The following is a 19244-nucleotide window of genomic DNA, read 5'->3' as shown; positions in this document are numbered from 1 at the left end:
GATTCTGTGATATCCAGTGGGTTGAACACAGTACTGAAGTCGAGGAGATGGCACTGAGTGACGCTGGGGGGGACAGCCCACCAGAGGTAGCACCCAGTGTCCTCTGGAGCCCTCAGCACAATTTCTGACTCCTTTTGGTGCCGTTTGGATGCATTCTGTCCCTCCTGCACTCTCCCTGTGGGGCAGCTGCAGCCCCTGCCCTCTGCTTCCCTCTCCCTCCATCTCTTCTTCCCTCCATCCCTCCCTCCATTCTTCCTTCAATTCCTCCTCACTTGGCCTTGCCTTCTACCCGCCCTCCCAGCCAGTGGCAGGGCACCCAGTGCATTTGAATTGAAGCCATAAGAGGGTGCTGTAGTCCTGGTGCTTTATAATCCTAACAAAGCTTTTTCATTTTCCCCTTGATGTAGCCCACCAAAATCTTTCTCCATTGCAATTAATGATCCCTTTAAAGGCTGTGATCTGGGGAGGTCAGCCAAAATTTCCTGGTGTATCCGTTGTTTCATACCTACAGAAAAGGAGCACCTTTTACTAAGTCAAGCTTATGCAAAAAATAAAGAAGTGTTTTTGAGGTTGCTTACATTCATTTTCTTCCTGACTAATATATATATTCTATATATTATCTATATTATCTATCCATATTATCTATATTATCTATATTATCTATCTATATCTATATATTATCTATCTATCTATATATTCTATATATTCTAATATATTTAGCTTTTTATTCCCTTCAATCCTTTCTACAATATGGCAATCAATGCAGAAGAGAGAAAAAAACACATTTGAAATAAACAGAGAAAGACAAGCTCATTGTCACTGATGTGTCGTTTTGCTGTTGTGGCATGCCTTCTGGTATTCTGCCTTCTCTGTTATCTGTCTATACTATTAGCTTTTTGGATCAAAGCCATTTTCTCTACACATAGAGTTATATGAACGATATTGTAGAGCCTTTGGTTTCTCAGCACTGGCATTTGTGAAGGGATAAATGGCTACTGCCCCGTTGCAAAAAGGAACTAATACCAAGATGCATTTGTTGCTCTGAGCTGTCGTGGGCTGGAGTCCTGCAAAGTCAATCTGCAGTCATTCCCCTGGGCCTTCGGTACACTGGTGCTGGCCTGAGGCTTTTACTCCAGCATAATCAGCACTGGTCAGGGCACAAGCATGACAGTTCTTACATCAGCAATCTACTGTCTTCCTCATGTTACGTCACAAATCAGTGTCCTTCACTCCGCTTAGACCATTTGTTTTTGCTCATGGGTTAAGTGGATTAGACAGCTTTTAGTAAATTGAGGCACAGTCCAATAATGTTTGCCTTCTGCCACTATAGCACAATACATTTGATTTTCCCTTACTCAGAGGATTGGCCGGATGGATCTTTTCACACTGTTCCACTTAACTTCCCTAGCTGGAAGGAGATGTTCTCCCCAAATAATGGATTCTACCACAGTTACTTGGCGTGACCTGCACTCGACTCTTTCAGTCTGAGTTTGCCACAGATAATCCAGGACGTTTCGCGGATATCTGGATATCTACTAAGAACCAGGAAGAGTTTCTTGGATTCCAGTGGCCACTTCAACTGTGGATCATCCCCAGCGATCCACTGTCTTATTGTGGGGGGGAGGATTTAGTGCCGGGCTGGGCTGCAGTACAGGGACAAAGACAACTGCTAGCAATCAGATCCCTTGGGGCTCTCCTTCCAGGCTCCATCTGCAGTCCCAAAGGGCTCTGGTCTCCTGCAGGTTCTCTCTGACAACTGTTAGTCCCAGGCAGGTACCTCAGGAACACCAGGGCCTCTCGAGATGGCACCGGCTGCTTGTGGTCACACGGTGGAGCTCTGCTTGAAAACCTGAAGTCATCTTCAGTGTTTTTCAAACACTCAGCACCTCCTCATGAGCTGCCCTGGTTCAATCCTGTCAGTGAAACACGCACACAATAAGTGGAATTTCTATCATGAGAAAACGTGACCTTTCAGGATGGATATTCACAGTATGGAAAGAAATACCAATCTTCCGCTGTTCTTGCACTGACAACTCTCTCTCATTCTGTGCATGTAACTGCCCTCATTTTACAGGTATTTCCACCTGCCCTGATTAGGCTGACCACGTTGGAAGCCACCTTTCCAGCTGCCTGTCTCAACCTTTGCAGTTTCTATTGTTATCCCAATTTCCTCTCCCCTTAATCTCTGATCATTTATAGCCCTTTTAATGAGTGCAGTTATTTGAGTTTCAGGGAGCTAATGTTTGTCCCTCCTTAGCAGTTTGTCTCACTGTGTCCTTAGCCAGCTAACTGTTTAATTAATATGCCTTTCATATTAATATTTATCATTTCCTACCTATGTACGTGACATATTTCTTGTACAGTCATCTTTTGGGAAGGAGAACTTCAGTGGAGGCATACAGCTGAGGAGTACGTTCTATTTCTTGGTAACCTGTGTTACGCTTTGTTACGCTTACTGTTCTTTGTTTAAACGTAAGAGAAACCCTTCTGCACCCGTGTCCTCTGAGGAGAGCAGGTGGCAGCTGCTACAAAGGATCTGAAACATTCAGTGCAGACTTTAGAAGAGAAGTCTGATGTAAGGAAAAGCAAGGCAAGTGCCAGGTGGCATTAAGCAGACAGGGCTGGGGAGATGGGCAGTCACGTTGTCCATGCAGTGTCAGATTAAGCAACTGCTCTTCCTGCCTATGCAGGTCTCCTTAAGGGACACCCTGGATCCACCCTGGATCCACATCAATTGGAGAACGATGCTCCAGAGCCAATGGAAGAACATTATGGAACAGACACAGCTCACTGTAACCTTCTGCACTTTAGAAAGATCCACAGTATATTTAGTGCTACTTCTGCGAACGTAAGGTACTGAGAGGAGAATCACGGAATCATTAAGGTTGGAAAGCTCATCCAGTCTAACCATCCACCTGCCACCAACACTGCCCAACAAACCCTGTCCTGAAGTACCACAGCTACCCTTTCCTTACGCACCTCCAGAGACTCCACCGCTTCCCTGGGCAGCCTGTGCCAATGCCTCGCCACCCCTTCTGGGAGAAACTTTTCTTACTATCCAATCTGAACCTCCCATGGTGCAATGTGAGGCCATTCCCCGTAGTCCTATTGCTATTTACCTGGGAGAAGAGGTCCCATCTCACTGTAACCTCCCTCCAGGTAGCTGGACAGAGCGATAAGGTCTGCCCTGAGCCTCCTCTTCTCCACACGGAACCATCCCAGCTCCCTCTCCCACTCCCCGTTAAGTCTTGCGCTCCAGACCCCTCCTAGCTTTGGTGCCCCTCTGTGGATACACTCCAGGGCCGCCATGTCTTCTTGTAGGGAGCGGCTGGGCTGGGCTGGGCTGCAGTTGATGGGACAAGGACAACCGCTAGCAATTTAGATCCCCTGGGGCCACTGGCAAATCACAGCGACGATCGCATCCCCGCTCCTGACTGCCCCATTTCAGGCTGCCATTGGGCTCCTTGGCCACTGGAGGGCACTGCCGGCTGTCACCAGCACCCCAGACCCTTTTCGTCCGTGCAGCCTTACAGCCGCTCTGCCCCAAGCCTGTAGTGACGGTGCCTGGGGTTTCTGTAGCCGAAAAGCAGCACTCAGCTCTTGACGTTCTTAAAGCTCATGCAGTTGCAGTCAGCCCAGTCATTCAGCCTATCTCAGTCCGTCTGTGGGACGCTTCCTCCTAACTTGGTGTCATCTGCAAACTTACTGAGGGTGCACCCAATTCCCTCATCCGACTCGTCAGTGAATACACTGAACAGGACAGGCTGCAGCGCCGACCCCTGAGGAACGCCTCTCAGAACTGGACTCCATCTGGATCTCTCTGGGCCTGGCCCTCCTAGCAGTTTTTTACTCAGCAAAGAGTGTACCCATCCCAGCCATGGACTGCCAGCTTCTCCAGGAGAATGCTACAGGAGGCGGTGTCAGAGGCTTTGCTCCAGTCCAGGTAGCTTCCACCCACAGCATCTCATCCACCAGGTGGGTATGTAGTCATAGGAGGACATCAGGATGATCCTTCTCGTAGATGGGCACCACATTAGCAAGTATTCAGTCACCTGGGAACTCCCTGATTGATTAGGGCTGCTAGGATGCCACGTCCACCAACTCCCTCAGTACCCTCAGGTGGATCCAGTCCAATCCCACGGATGTGTGACAGCCCGGGTGGAGCAGCAGGTCATGTGCTGTTTTATTCTGAATTGTAGAGGGTTTATTCTGCTCCCCACCCTGTCTTCCAGTTCAGGGGGCTGAGTACCCTGAGAATAACGGGCCTGACTATTAAAGACAGATGTAAAAAAGGCGTTGAGAACCTATCTGCTTTTCCTCATCCTTTCTCCTTGCACTGGGGTGGAAGGGGATCCATCCTGTGCCAGCCACGTGCACTTGTGTTAGGCTGTTAGGGTGCCTTGGCATGTTTATACAGATATTTATTTGGGTCCCAGATTGACCAACTGAACTGAGTTAGATTCAGAGAATCATAGACTGGTTTAGGTTGGAGAGATATTAAAGATCATACAGTTCCAACCTCTCTGCCATGGGAAGGGTTGTCATGCAGTAGATCAGGTTGCCCAGAGCCACATCCACCCTGGCCCTGAATGCCTCAAAGGATGGGGCAATCCAAAACCTTTCTGGGGGACCTCTTCCTGTGCCTGACAGCCCCCACAGTGAAGAATTTATTTGATCACCAACAAAGATATTAAAAACAGCAGTCCCAAGATGGAACCCTGAGGGATTCCTTAATATAACCACTTATTGTTAGCCTCCACCTGGACACAGAGCTGCTGACCACAACCCTCAGGCTGCAATCATACAGCCAGCTACTAATCCACTTTTCAAATCCACGTATCTCCAAATCAGAGATAAGGATGTGGAGTGAGACCATATCAAAGCCTTGCACAAGTCCAGGTAGATTACTTCAGTGTATGGGAACTGCTGAGTCACGGCCTGAACCTCTGATTAGTCACCTGAGGCGAGCAATGAGGCAGCCCTGGGAGCACAGGTGAAAGCAATTCACCTGTGCTGCAGGAAGGGGTGGAGCCTGGCTGCAACTCTCCTAGACCCATTCAAGAGCTGACTACCAGTGGGGAAGGATCTCTCTCTCTCTCTTTGGAAGATCTACTCCACTGGTCTTTCCTGAGCGAGCCCACGACACGGGTGAGCCTTCTATTTATTCTCTTTGTCTCGCTGTGCCTAACTCTCTTGTTTATTTCATTACTATAACATCTTAATATTATTAAATTATATAATATTCCTTTATATAACTTTCATTGATTATACACTTGGCAAGCCAGGCAGGCAAGCCGAATATACTGAAACTTACACTATGTCCTTTCTTTGGAATTTCTGTAAATGGTTCAAGGGGGAGAACACTACCCCCCTAGATAAGATAATTCCAGGGCAGATCCCAGGATTTGCGGGATCCCCTTATTATGAATTGGCAACTATCATTGAAAAATGGGGTCCCCTAAGTGTTGTGGGAAACGTTTCCCCATATCGCCTAGTGGATTACTTTCAGGGACTAGTCAAAGATATATTAGTCACTAGAGAAAGACAATTAGCTGCTTCTACAGTGGCATGGCCACTATTAAATGCTTTAAACAATGCCGAAATAAGGAATAATACTTCAGTGAATGAAAATGAACTTTTAAAAGATCGTATTGAAAAGTTAGAACAGGAACTTGGCCTATTAACAGGAAAAAAAACCAATTCTACGTCTTCCAATAGGTCAAGTTCGTAGTATTTCAACAAACAATGACCAGGCTCCTGAATCAACGGACTGTGTTGATCAGGAAAATAAACCATCTAAATCGGATCTTGAATCCCCAATTTTGACGGACGCACTAGAAGTCCGTCCTGTTATATCTCAAAAAACAAAAAAGGTACAGGACAGACCAGCAGGGGTGCCGCCTGATCAGTGGCCCCCCGCTCAAACCCACTTGCACGTAACAGCCCAACCGTACACGGCAACAGAACTGATGGACTTAGTCCAACGATTCAGGCAGAAACCTAGAGAAAGTGTGCCGGCTTGGTTATTAAGACTATGGGATTCTGGGGCAGAAAGTGTTCTGGTGAATAGCCTGGAAATAGCCAAATTGGCCACAATGACCATCCATCCTGCTCTTAGACAGAGATTATATGCAGGTAATCAATATAATGATGAAAACCATTCAATAATAAAATGGTTAATGGCGGCCTGCCGTATGGTATGGCCCAATAAATCTGATGTTCCTTTACATACAGGGATGTGGTCCTCCATAAAACCAGGTAATGGTCACAGGATGTGCATTTTCAGTAGCCTAAGCGTAGCCTAAGTTGCTTAAATATTGCAACATATTGACATTGTGTGTTTATTGCTGTCTGTTTTTCAGGGCTTGCAAGAGTCAAAATGGAGCATGAAAACTGTAGTTAGAGAGTTTATTCTGCTAGGATTGTCTCAATCCCACAAAGTCCAGTCAATTCCCTTCTTCTTCTTCCTCCTGTTCTACATCATAATTCTCCCAAGCAACATCCTTATCATTCTCACAATTCAGGGGGATTCCCAGCTGGGATCACCCATGCATTTTTTTCCTGGCTAATCTGGCATTCTTGGATATCTGCTACTGTTCTATGACCCCACCCAAAATGCTGGCTGACTTTTTCTCAAATCCTAAGATCAACTCCTACAAGGCCTGATTGACCCAGCCTTTGTTTCTTCACTTCCTGGGAGCAGCAGCAGCTTTCCTGCTGTTGGCCATAGCCTGTGACCGTTACGTTGCTATTTGCAAGCCTCTCCACTACACCATGCTTGTGAACAGGACTGTATGCTGTGCCCTGGCTGGAGCTTCGTGGGGCGGTGGCTTCATTCATGGCATCATTCTATTTGCTCTCACCATCAAGCTCCCCTTCTGTGGCCCCAACGTCCTGGACGACTTTGTCTGTGATGTGCGTCAGTTGGCGAACTTGGCCTGTGCTGACCTTACACGGCGGAACTTCTGATGTTCCTCAACAATGGAGTTGTCATTGTCATGTGCTTTGCACTTCTCCTCATCTCTTACATAATCCTCTTGCTGAAGCTCCAGACACACCAAAACAAAGAACAAAATAACCTCCACCTGCATTTCCCACATCATCGTAGTTTTTGTCATGCTTGGCCCTGCTGTCTACATATATGTCCTACCCTCTGAGGCTGTCCCAATGGCAAAGGTTTCCATTGGGAAACCTTTCTTTTCCATACTGTTGTCTTCCCTTGACTAATCCCATGATCTACATGCTGTAACAAGGAGATCAAAAGCTCCGTGTGGAAGTTGGTCAGCAAATACATATTTAAAAAAAAAAAATTTGAAAGAAATAAATGAAAGTTTATTTGTTCCTCGTTTTGTTCATGCAATTTTCTTAGGAACAAATCCACACTGTACATTATGTAAAAGCATAATGTACAAGTGATAACCTTCAAGAAGTCCTTTTCTATCAAAAAAATCCCTAGAGTGATACTAAAACCTGTATGGAATAAGTTAAGGAAGAACCAACCTGTGTAAAGGAACCAACTCATGCAGTATGAAGTTAGCATTAAGAATCTTTTAAATTCATTAGAAAGTATCTGGTAGGTGTTGAGACTTCATAGAACTATTACTGGACTACTGGTTCAGCTTCAACCATGGTAATTCATTATTTCAGTTTATAGTCAAACTTTCACTGTTGATGCTGCCTTCTCATTGGACTCATTCATGATCCCACTATTGAATGAGTTGATTACATTTCCACAAAGGGAGAGTGTGAAAGCTGCTGGATGATCCAGCTTGCAGGCAAGCTTTGCAATTCATATAGCATAGGTAAGACATTGCAATCTTTTAAGTAAAAATCAAAGACAATGTAGCTATAGCTTTACAGGACGTGCAGATCATAAACTTCATCCATACCGTTACAGACATTTGCAGCACAGATGTCTGTCTGAATTAGTCACTAAGGATTCCAGCAAAACTAACAGGCATTTCCAGGGAGAAGTTCAGCTAACCCTTTCTTAATTTCTACTTTGAGAAGTAATAAACCATGCCTTAGGCGTTTTTGTCTCGCCCCTTGTACTTGCCCTGTAATCCACTTTATAGTTTGACCCCAAGGTGGTCAGCCAAATAATTCTTCTCAATGGGAAACTGTGCTTTCAGAGAGCATGGTTTTCTTACTGCAGTGTAACTTCCTTAGGCAGTGTAGATGATGCAGAGTGAGCTAAACACATCTCCGTCCACAAAGTCCTCCAATAATCTCTCAGAAGACATTGCATCCTACAGGTCACGGAGTTCTTGGTTCTCACATAACGCTCTAGCATGCTGTAAATATCCAAATGCAGTTGCCCTTGCAGTAGGGTATTTTTGTTCTTGTTGTTCCTTTCTTCACTAACTTTCTACATATCACTAGGTGAAAGAAAACGCCATAAATTCAAGAGTGCCTTTCTCAGGAATGCACTCAGCTCTGAGCACCACCACTTATACACGGCCTTCTGTCACACTGCTGCCATCAGCTGCCGCTGTTGGCCTCCCCAGTGCTTCCACCATGGTTACCTGACATCCCTACAGTCCTGCACCCGCTCAGAAGTAATACTTAAAATGCATTCTTCCATACTTCATGACAGAGGACTGAAGAGACTCACTTTTGCGTGGTGCTAAGGATGGTCCATCCCCAACACGTCCCTTTGCGCGCTGCAAGGCCCAGCTGGCATTCTGGCAGCCTGCTGGCTGCTGCTCCCTAACGCAGGGAACCGCACTGTGCTGCTTCTGAGGAGAGAAAGAAAGGAGGGTCCATGGAAATGGGCACCCAACATCTGCAAAGAGATGCAGCGTTCCAGATCGTGCCAGAGACAGGATATCACAGTGCTGAGTCATTAGCTACCACTAAAGGAAACAAACATTTGGGAGAGTATTCACAGCAACTGCTGCAATTTCTGGGCATACCCCAGCTTTCTTACTATTCAGGTGGAGAAGACTGGTGCTCACAGACATCAGTTCAGTGGGTTAAACCAACACACCTGCAAAATGCCAGCATTATTCAGGAAACAGTCTTCAGGTGCCACAGTTCAATCCACGCAAAGTTATTGTGCAGAGCCTTAGCTCTTGACTTCCATTTCTTCCCTAAATTTTACTACTGCAAGCAGCTAGAACAAACCTTTCAGGTGAAATTCAGGGCAGCAGGGACCTGGCAAACCATAACTAGGTGCAGCTGGCAGGAGGGCAGTTCACGCTCTTTGCTCCCACCCTGCCCCAGCAGGTTAAGGAGCCTGGCAATGCTGTCCTGTTGCAGCACATGCAGAATCCAACCGGTTATGGAGGTAACAAAGGACCAGTAGTGCTCCCCCTGCTCCAGCTTTTCCCCTTCAAAATGAGAGAAAGGAAGAAAACCCAAACAAATAAATCCAGCCATACTTTTCCATATGCAGAGCAGGAATGGGAACTGCGTCTGTCTTCTCATTGAGACAGTGGTGGGGAAGCTCAGTTCCTGGGGTCCTCTCCACAGGGACTGCCCCCTGGCTTCACTCTTTCTTCAACTGCCTCAATCCCCAAAATCTCCTTTTGGAAAGAATCCCTAAAGAAAGAATCTGCAAGTGAAAAATAGTAAGGAGAAGCATTTTCCCAGCTTTCTTCTATCATGCACTCTAAAGTACTCTTGAGTAGGACAGTGTCTTAAAATCAACTGGTTACAAGAACCATCCCCAAAATACAACTAGATTCTGTACAGCTGCCATGATTTCTGACAGCAAGTGTTCTCCATCTCCTCAACATTTATACACCTTGAAGCAAGTGGCTGGTGTTGCTGTCATGAAGAAAACTCCCTTTGTCTTCCACCCCTACTGGTATATAGCTGCACTGGTACAATCCACATGTTCAACAGACCTCAGCTCTGCCTTAGCCAGGCACAGTGGCTGTCCTTCTCCCTCCCAGCTCACACACCAGAGCACTGCTGTGCCACATGGTAAGAGCAGCAGTGACAGTGGGCAGCACCCATCAGCCTCCACCCTGCTCTCACCACCATCTGGGACAAGGGCTGACACAGCGGGCCCACCCCAGCCCAGCTTTTCTTCTGAGACACCTCCCAGCAACCACCCAGCACCAAACCCAGTTCACCCACTCGGCCTGCTCAGCCTGAGCTGTGCCCAGCTCATGCACGTGCTGCAGCAGTGCTTCTGACGGGTTCTCACAGGGCGATCTCTCTCAAGGAAGGCCCAGAGCCCAGTCTCTGCGTGCAGCACCAGCTCTGCTCACCAGCTGTGGGACAAATGCTCCCACCCCAGCAACAGTTGTGACCTCTGTGAGTGCCCACATCACTTCTGGGCCTCCATCAGACGTAATCCAAATTTTAAGAAACCAACAGCAGGGTCACCCAATGGAGTTATCTGAAGTAAAATAACAAAGAAGTTAAGATGACTCTTGTGTAGCCAGCTCAGGTCCCCCTCTTGCTCAGGTGCTGCATGATCGGACAAAGGAGATGTTGCCTCTGAGGTGGAGGCTGGAAGGGTCTGGGCTTTCAAACTGTCAGCAAGCATTTGGATGAGCCACCTTCCTGCTGAGGAGCTCCTTAACAGCATTCCTGCCTCCTCCGGTACCGTACTGGGAGATGCTCCAGAGTTCATTAGCCTGGACTCCCATCAACAGCTGCTCCTGCACTGACCTTCACTCACACTCTGATACTGTCCACTTCCAGCACAAGCTGACCTGCAAGGAAATGTGGGATTAATGCAAATGCAGAAGCCCACGGCTGTGTCACCACCACGTATTGCAGCCTTGGGAAGTCAGCTACAACTACAACCTTGGTCACAATTAAAACAGGCACAGTACATTAACTGTGACCTCTAAACTGAAGTAATTGTCACGATCAGAAATACATACTGAAATCACTCACTTAACTATTGGTGGTTACCTCCAAACTCTTTTGCTTTTGGGAGAATATGGACTCAGAATTGAAGGATACAAGAAAAATGACATCTGCTTCACTGGAGGTGGTTAAGCTTGGAAGTAGGATTCCAAAATGAAAAGGTTTTCAACTCCTTATAAGGCAGAAAGCGATGGGATGATTGCTGACGCCTGCAGAAAGCCTGATCTGCTCTGCCACAGGTGGCTGAATGACACAAAAGCTGTGCTGCTCATTCAGAAGTGCGTGGGGCATGGGGTGGGCATGGGGCACCAACACACGGGATGTCAACACTCCTCGGGCACTTTCCCATCAGAAGGGAATTCCCTTCTCCCTGCCATGCCATGTCCACACCACTCCTAAGGGCTGTACTGACACAGTCAGCACAGAATCCATGCAAACGTTCTTTTCTCATCGTGGTGGTTTTTAACAGATGCAAGCAATGAGACATCAGGTCACTGTGTGGGCTGCTGGGTGACACTGCCATCATTTCCAAGCCATTGCTTCCTAGGGGCAAATAAAGTAAAATACTTTAAGAAAATTTCACACAGAGATTGCATACTATACTATTCTTTTACACAAAGCAGAAGGACAAAACAGGAGATACGTGCAGCTGCATCAACACCCCAGTTGCTGAAGGAATGGAAAGACAGATCAAATGACAATACATTATTCTCATACAAGGACTGCTCATCAGCACCCACTGCCCAAGGAGCAATGCAGGGAAGACTTGCATTTCTTCTTCTCCTAGCCAGAAACTGTTTTTCCTACCTTAAAAAGGAAAGGAAAAAAAGCCTGACATAGTGCTGACAGGGCAGGCAGATGTGGCACACCAAGGCATACTGAATCTGCAGAACATTTGAAACTTTCACCTTTCCTCCAAGAGCAGTCTAAACCTTCCATACCCACTCCTACTTTCACCACTATTCTTACCAAAGCTGCTTTTTCAGCTGGGGCTCCTCTCTGTCCTCAGCAGTATGACTCAGCACACAGATGCACCTCAGCTCCATTTCGTTTCCACGCCCACTTTGTGGGACTGTGGGTTTCCCATCAGAAGGCTTCACACACACCGTGCGTTCAGCTCAGTGAAAGGAGACACAACTGATACAGGCTTGTTGTGCAAGAGAAATTCAGGTTCTCTTCTCATTCCCACAATCCTTCCAGTAGTTCAGTCCATTTGGTACATTACCATGTCCCGGATTCTCAGCTGTGTTTTCCACACACTAGTCTGTCTACCAACAATGCATACACAGGAACCAAGAAACCAATAGCTACACTCAATCATAACCCAGGGCAAGGAAATCTCAGAGCAATCCTAAGTGAAATCACCACTTTTCTGAAACTCTGCCTCAAGCTCCTCACGCTCCCCCTCAACTCTTTTCTCAGAAGCCCACTCCTCTGCTTTTTCCTTTTCCTCTGAATGCTTGCATTTTTGTGCAGCCAGGACTTGGGAGAAAGCTGGGATGCAAACTGCAGAGAACTGTCCCAGCAATGAACAAACAGAAAGCCTGGGCAGAAAGACAGTGCATCAAGTCCAGATGCCTGTTATGTTTCTGTACCTCTCTTTGGTGCTTTCTCCAGCTCTGTCTTCTTCCCCAGCCTTTCCACACGGCCATGCTGCAGTGGAAGGCCACTGGCGTCAGTTTCTCGCAGAGAGAAAGCAGGAAATACTTGAAGAGCAACTCTTTGGAAGAAGATTTTAGCACAGCCAGCCACTAACTTCAAGTTTTCAAGCACTGTTTCTTAAATTTGCCTTTCCACTGCTCTAACATTATGCCTTCCTTACAGTCAACACGAGGCACTTTTCTCTCCTCCATCACACACACCCTTTCACACAGTCCTATTTAGATGAAAGTACCCAAACTACAGCTCACAAAACATTCTTACCCACAGAGGCTTTCCATTTCCCCCTTTCTCAATAAGAGTCAATAGAATCCCATGCTCCATCCCTAAAATAAAGTACAGCCTTTCCATGTCACAGAAAGCAGTTGCCAATAGAATCCTTGTCCTGTTAGCCCACATCCACCAAAATCCCTCCAATACACCATTTCTACAGCCAAAACAAACTCATTTTTTCAACTGAAATGCATTTACAGAAAGTATTACTAGTCTCATTCCTGCTGAGTGAGTGGCAAATGAATCCACATCTGTCAGACAGCTCTACAATGCACAAAGCAAAGCTGCACAAGCAAACACAACACTGTCAGGTGCATGAGCTGAGAAACACTTCATTCCTAAGTCAAACAACTGTGAGTACAAGTACCTCCACACTGTTTGGCCTCTCCAAGGAACAGACACAGCTCTAAGAACCATTTAGACACAGACTCGGATCGCTCTACTGCCACCGACAGCCACTGTCAGCCTCTCTATTGCTTCCAGTACAGCGCTGCCATCAGTCACTCTTTCTTCTCAAGACTCTCTTGTTTTCTCACTTACCTCCTTAGTTGCACTAAAGAAATGGTTTTGCCATTAGCTACGGCATCCACCCCCAACCAAACCAACACATCTATCAGTCAGCAGGGTTGCGCCCCATGAGGCCAGGCCTCATGCCATGACAGCAGAGGAGCAAGGTCCAAGGCTGCAGCAAGGGAGAATTTGCTCAAAGGCAACAGCCGTGGGCACAGAAATCAAGGCAAGAAGCTGCTTATCTTCAGAAGGATTCAGGTAGGCAGGGATCTCCTTTGCCTACACTGCCAACCCTTCAATGAGGGCTGGGAAGGGGTGGATCCTGGCTCCACCCCTTCTGTCATTCTGGAACATTGCATGCTCTGGGTTGGCCCTGCCTTTCTACCAGGTGAAAAATCAGGTTTCAAGCCATGTCTCAGCATTTACACTACAGCATCCCTTAGCATTAACTCCACAGGACAACCCTTAACCCTTTACCTTAACCTAAAAGGCTAATCCTTAACACTCACCCCAAAAGATACTCCTCAGCCCTAATCCAAAATGCTAACGCTTAACCCTCATTCCCATCTCAAAAGTGCTGCTGTTGTCCCTAACAAAAAGGACAAGCCATAAAACCCCAACCAGGTGGGCACACCCCCACCATCACTAACATCAAGTGTTAAGCCTTAACCTTTAAACCTAACAGAAAACAGTAACATGAAACCCTAACCCCAAAGGGTTACCCTCAGCACTTAGCTCTAGCACTAAACACTAACACTTCATCACAATCCACAAGTGTAAACCTTAGGATCATAGGATCACCACGGTTGGAAACAACATCTAAGATCATCTAGTCCAACATTTCCCACTAAATCACATCCCTCGGTACAACACCTAAACACTCCTTGAACACCTCTGGGGATGGTGATTCCACCATTTCCCGTTCCATAAAAACCTAACCCAAAAGGGTATATCCCATCACCATCACCCACAAGGGTAACTGCAGACAAAGGCAATAGCAAATACAGCTGCTTTAAACCAGTCCTAAATTACCCAAGAAAAGTAAAGGACACAAACCTGTAAATACAGAATGAGCCAGCAGGATGAGGAAATGAGCAGAGATTTCAGAAACGCGTCTGCTGTCAGGGAGGGGAGTTCAGGCCTGCCCCAGCACCACAGATCTCCATGACACGACACAACATGGGGAGGTGGCAAAGGTGACAGGGCTAGGAGGAGAGCTGGCGGAGGAGGAAGGTTGGATGCCTGGCAGTTTGAGAGGGACTGAGGTAGCCTCACCCATCACAGACGTGGTCAGCGCAGACACTTTGGTGTCCGACATGATGTAAAGTGTCTTCGTAGGGCTGGACGTGGTCACTGCAGAGAAGGAAAGAACGTGGTCAGCAGTTGTGGGGACAGGGTGCCTACCCTGGGCTGCAGCCCCGGCAGCAGAGTTGCAGGGCTTCAAACTGCACAGAAAACCCCCTTGTCTCATTTTGTTTTCAGACTGACTCCAAAATAAACCCCAGCACTGCCACAGCCTGCGCAGAGCACAGCAAGGGAGCCCCAAACCTTTCAGCTCCCTTTCTAGACCCCTCAGAGTCTAAGAATCCTCCCTCCCTTTAGTGATCTCACTCTCTCCCCAGGGGGCTAGGACCATAGGCTTCTTCCTTGGCCATCCCACTCTCAGAGCTGTCACACAGCTCGTGCATCTTCAACTCTGACCCACCAGCACTGAAGCGCACACACCACCTGACATGGCTTCACAAGCAACCATCTGCCTTCGCATCACATGCCTCTACCTGCCTTTGCTAAGCAAGCACGCACCTACCTGCCTTTGCTTTGGAAGCATGCACACGCTTCCCTTTGCTAAGCAAGACCACAGTCCCTTTTAATCTCAGGAGGGAATAAAACAGCCCGAACAAAAAGGGTACAGCAAGGCTCTCTCTAGGACGCCTGTTGTCTCAGCAGAGTTGACAGTTACTTAAAATGCACAAAGTACCTACAAAACCATCACGCTCAAACAAGGAAAGTAAACAAGTCCAGGATGCCGTGAAGGGTTCCTAGGTCTTTGTAGGTAATACCTGCTCCGTGGGCACAGGATGCGCACAAATTGCCCCTCATCTCTTCCCCATCCCCTTGCTCCCCCCACCCCCCGTGATTTCCACAGGCATTTAGAGACTCTGTGGAAAGGCAACATAAGGCTCATGGAGAAGACTGGATGTACATGAGGTTTTTCCCTTCCCTGGTGCTAGAGCACTGCTTGTCTAGATGATGAATGTTTTTCATACAAGCACCAACCAAGCGTGGCAACAAACAGCTGAAATGGCATTTCCCCTGCAAAACAACCAGCCTGTCTAAAGACCTCACCTCAGAGACTTGCCAGAAAGGCCAGAACTCCCTTTTGGCAGGCTTACTCACAGAACAGCAGGCTTCTCTTCACCGTGCATCACATGGACACAAACAGGCTGTTTGTGCAAGGAGGGCAATTTCACCTGAGCACCTCACCATATGTGTTCCCTCCACCCTGCTTTTCTGCAGAGATACAAGGATAAAAACCTCAGTTCCTCTGAGCAACGACTGGAAGGAACTCTGGAAAATTCTCCATTCAAAAGCAGCTCCTCTGTGGTCTTGGTTCCTGAGGGCTCCTTTGGATCACCTTTCAGGCAAAGTGTAGGAGGTTCTACTGTACAAACCTATGTACCTTGGTACCTTTTTCCACCCCAAAACTAATTCTGACAGAGTTGTGATGCAGACATTGGACACGGAGAAGAAGAGAAAAAGAACAGAAGAGAGGATAAAATTAAGGATACCGGTAAGGAAGAAGCGCAGAAGATGAAAAGCACAATAGGATACAGGCAAGACAGCAAAAGAGATGAGCAGTAGCGGAGAGAATAAAGGGAAGAGACGCTGAGAAGGATAAGAGCAGAAGGAGAACAGACAAGAAAGAAAGAAGAGCAGAGAAGAAGAAAAAGGATGTAGGTAAGAAAAACAAGCAGACAAGGAGAAAAGCAAAAGAGGTATTAGCGTATACAGAGCGTATACAGAGAAGACAAAAGCAGAAGTGGAGAGAAGCTGAAGAGGAAAAGCGAGAAAGGAAGTCTGGCAGAAGTACAAGAGACGGTAAGAGAGGAAAGTGGCAAATGAGAAGAGCAGAAGAGAAGTGAGTACAGAAGAGCAGAAAACGAAAAGAGCAGTAAAGAAGAGCAGATCGTGCTATGAAGAGAACAGTAAAAGGAGAGCACATGAAGAAAGAGGAGAGAGGACAGTGAAGAAGGAACTGCAGAAGAGGACAGTAGAAGAAGGTGTGAGGACTGGAAAGAAACAAAGTGAGTGTAGTAACAGGACACCATTTCCCTTGGGACTCTGCAATCTCTTTCATTTCTGACAGACAGAGGCGCTGAGAAGAACAAGAGCCATGTCTGTGTTCACCAAGGACTCACCTCTGCACGTGCAGCGGCAGCTCTCAGAGAAGCCTTCTTTAGTCCCACTTTCCTCTCTTCAGGTCCTGGCAGGCATGGGGAGGAGCCTGACCACCAATGAAGACCGAAGCAAGACACTTATTGAGCACCTCAGCTCAGCTTTTTCCATGTCTGAGGAAGCCAGTTCTCTGTCCTCATTTATCAGAGGGGGAACGCTCTCCTTGGCCTGTCTTCTGCCTGCGTACCTGTAGAACCCCTTCTTGTTATTTTTCACATCCCACACCAAGTTCAGCTCCACCTGTGCCTTGGCTTTCCTAATCCTATCCCTGCACACAGACAGCAGCCCTGGCAGGAACGCAGCGCTGTGGCAATTTGCAGAGCTTAACATGCAGTTCCATCAGCGCATTGTGTTTTCGCACTCAGACGTTACTGGCTGCCGAGCGAAGCGGCTGATAAGGCCATAGTGAGCCACTTTTTCCTAGCAGTGTATGTGGGACCTGAGGAAAATGTCCTCGCGCGTGTTGAGGCAAAAGATAAAAGTATTCTACTGGGACTCTGGTGCTTCTCGTGAGGCACAGTCATGGAGGCAGAAGGTAGAAGTATTCATTTGTGTCCCCATGCAAAGTTATTGAGGAGGAACAAGGCTGTTCTCCCACTAAAGCTGAAAGTTTCAGAACGATCACTCATGGATTCCTTTTGCTAAACTCATGCGCTGGTTCTTAAACTGATGTGCTAATCCCTGCTGCTGAACAGAGCACCCCACATCAATCCCCCCTTTTCCTTTGAGGATTACGATGTTCACATCCTAATCCTCACCACCTTTGACCTTTCATACTTAGAGATACATCTCCACAGTCCAATCACACTACAAGGAAGGATGCATACATACAGCGATTACACACACCATCCCCACAAATAACTTCTTTAACCAGTGCAATTTGGGAAGCCAGGAAGTCACGCTGGTTTCAGCTCACATCGTCTTATGTTGTGCAGTATTTCACTTTGGTGCCATATCTTCTCTCCATCTGCTTCAATTCTACCACTCTGACCTACATGAACACAATATCATTTATTGCTGCATGAACTCCTTCTTGTGCACCTAACAAGATACCTGAAGCCCTTCTACATTGCAATACCACCCAGGCCAAGCTCTGGACTTTTTCCCTTTTCTTCTTCCTTTCTGCCCCTCTTCCCCTCTCTCCTTCTTCCTTTCCTTTCCTTCTTTTCCCTTGTCCCCTTTTTTTCCCCTTTTTCCATTTCCCTCCCTCCCTCCCTCCCTCCCTCCCTCCCTTCCTTTCTTCCCATTCCTCCCTCCCTCGCTCCCTCCCTATCAGCCTGGCTCTCACGCTGATGTCCAGATGCCCGTCTTCCTTTTCCCACACCTCCATGCTCTGCCCACATCCCCCTGTTTGGCTGCATCTCCCTGCGGATGTCCCACCCCACAGCCCCACTCACAGCCGCCATCCCCGGAGCTCTGCCCTCCCCCAGTCGCTCCCCCACCTCCCCAGGAGATCCCTGAGGGCTCTCCGTTCCCCCCCCACCCTTCTTCGCCCCCCGCTGCCCCTCGAGCCCCACTCGGGCTTCAGGCCGTGCGTGCAGGCCGCGCTGCCACGGCGACAGCGCGCCCTCCCTCCTTGCGGCGCGGGAAGCCGTCCCCGCGGCGACAGCGCATGCGCGGCGGCGTCTCCATAGCGACAGCGCCCCGGCGCGGCCGTTGCTCGAGCGACGCGCCGTCCCCGCTCCCCGCGGAGTGACGTCATCACGCGGCGACGCGAGGACGCGGCCACGCGGAAGCGGAGCGGGGCCCCGCGCTGCTCCAGCGCCGCGGCGCAGCCCCGGGACTCCGAGCGCCACCTCAGCTTCTACGAGTGGGTGTTCGGGGGCGGCGGGGGCACCGGGGGCACCGGGGCTGGGGCCGTCCTGTCTTGGCCTCGTGGGTCCTCTGCTGCTCAGGGCCTCTGCTCGGCGGCGGGAGTTGCCCTGTGCCCCCCGCCCTTCCCCCCCACCCACGGTGTTTCACTGCCTTCCCCCCACCCCCCCGCCGCGGGTCGCCCACAACCTCCCGAGTCCCTCAGTCTGACCGCTGGGCTTACGCTCTCCCCCCCCCGTTCCCCGCCTCCACTTCCCCCATTCTCATCGCTGGAGTCCTCTTCCACCCGTCCCCTCAGTTCCTCCGTCACTGTCTGTCCCTGTTCCCCATTCTGACCCCCAGGCTTCCGTGTCTGTCTCTCACTGATCCGTTGTGTCCCCATTCTCTCCTCCGACCCCCCCAAGTCTTCGCATTTTCTCCCCTAGATTCATCCCCCTCCCCCGTCCGTTCTGTCTGACCCCCAGAATTCCCTGTCCCCTCAAGTTCCCCTGCTCCAATTCCCCCATTCACATCATAGAATCTCCTACCATTCCCCAGTCCCCTCTGTTTGCACCCCCAGGGTCCCCTGTCTTCCCTTCCTCCCCCTGCTTCTGACCCCATTTTCTGACCCCTACAGTCCCCTGTACCCCCATGCCCTCCTCCCTGCCCTCTGGAGTGCATTCCCCTATGTTGGCCCCCAATTTCCCCCAACTGGACCCCCTTCA

At 48.5% G+C, this 19244-nt stretch overlaps 1 long non-coding RNA gene across 17 annotated transcripts; it reads right to left on the bottom strand.

Moving 5' to 3' along the window:
* Positions 1–347: 347 nt before the first annotated feature.
* On the bottom strand, positions 348–18427 carry LOC149911947 (uncharacterized). Of its 17 annotated transcripts, none has more exons than XR_016462649.1 (7): positions 16692–18427; positions 14329–14625; positions 10876–11373; positions 9384–10670; positions 8615–8738; positions 1024–1913; positions 348–505 (listed from the first exon to the last, which is right to left on the bottom strand). It is a non-coding gene; the product is annotated as an uncharacterized LOC149911947 (long non-coding RNA). The 17 variants fall into 17 exon arrangements; XR_016462651.1 differs by having other exon boundaries at positions 1778–1913; positions 16692–18426; XR_016462654.1 differs by lacking the exon at positions 1024–1913 and having other exon boundaries at positions 16692–18426.
* Between the last annotated feature and the right edge of the window lie 817 nt (positions 18428–19244).

The sequence above is a fragment of the Phasianus colchicus genome, unplaced genomic scaffold, assembly GCF_987193195.1.
Source record: "Phasianus colchicus unplaced genomic scaffold, bPhaCol1.hap1.1 HAP1_SCAFFOLD_49, whole genome shotgun sequence".
Lineage (NCBI taxonomy): Eukaryota > Metazoa > Chordata > Aves > Galliformes > Phasianidae > Phasianus > Phasianus colchicus.
This window is presented reverse-complemented; position numbering and strand designations above follow the sequence as displayed.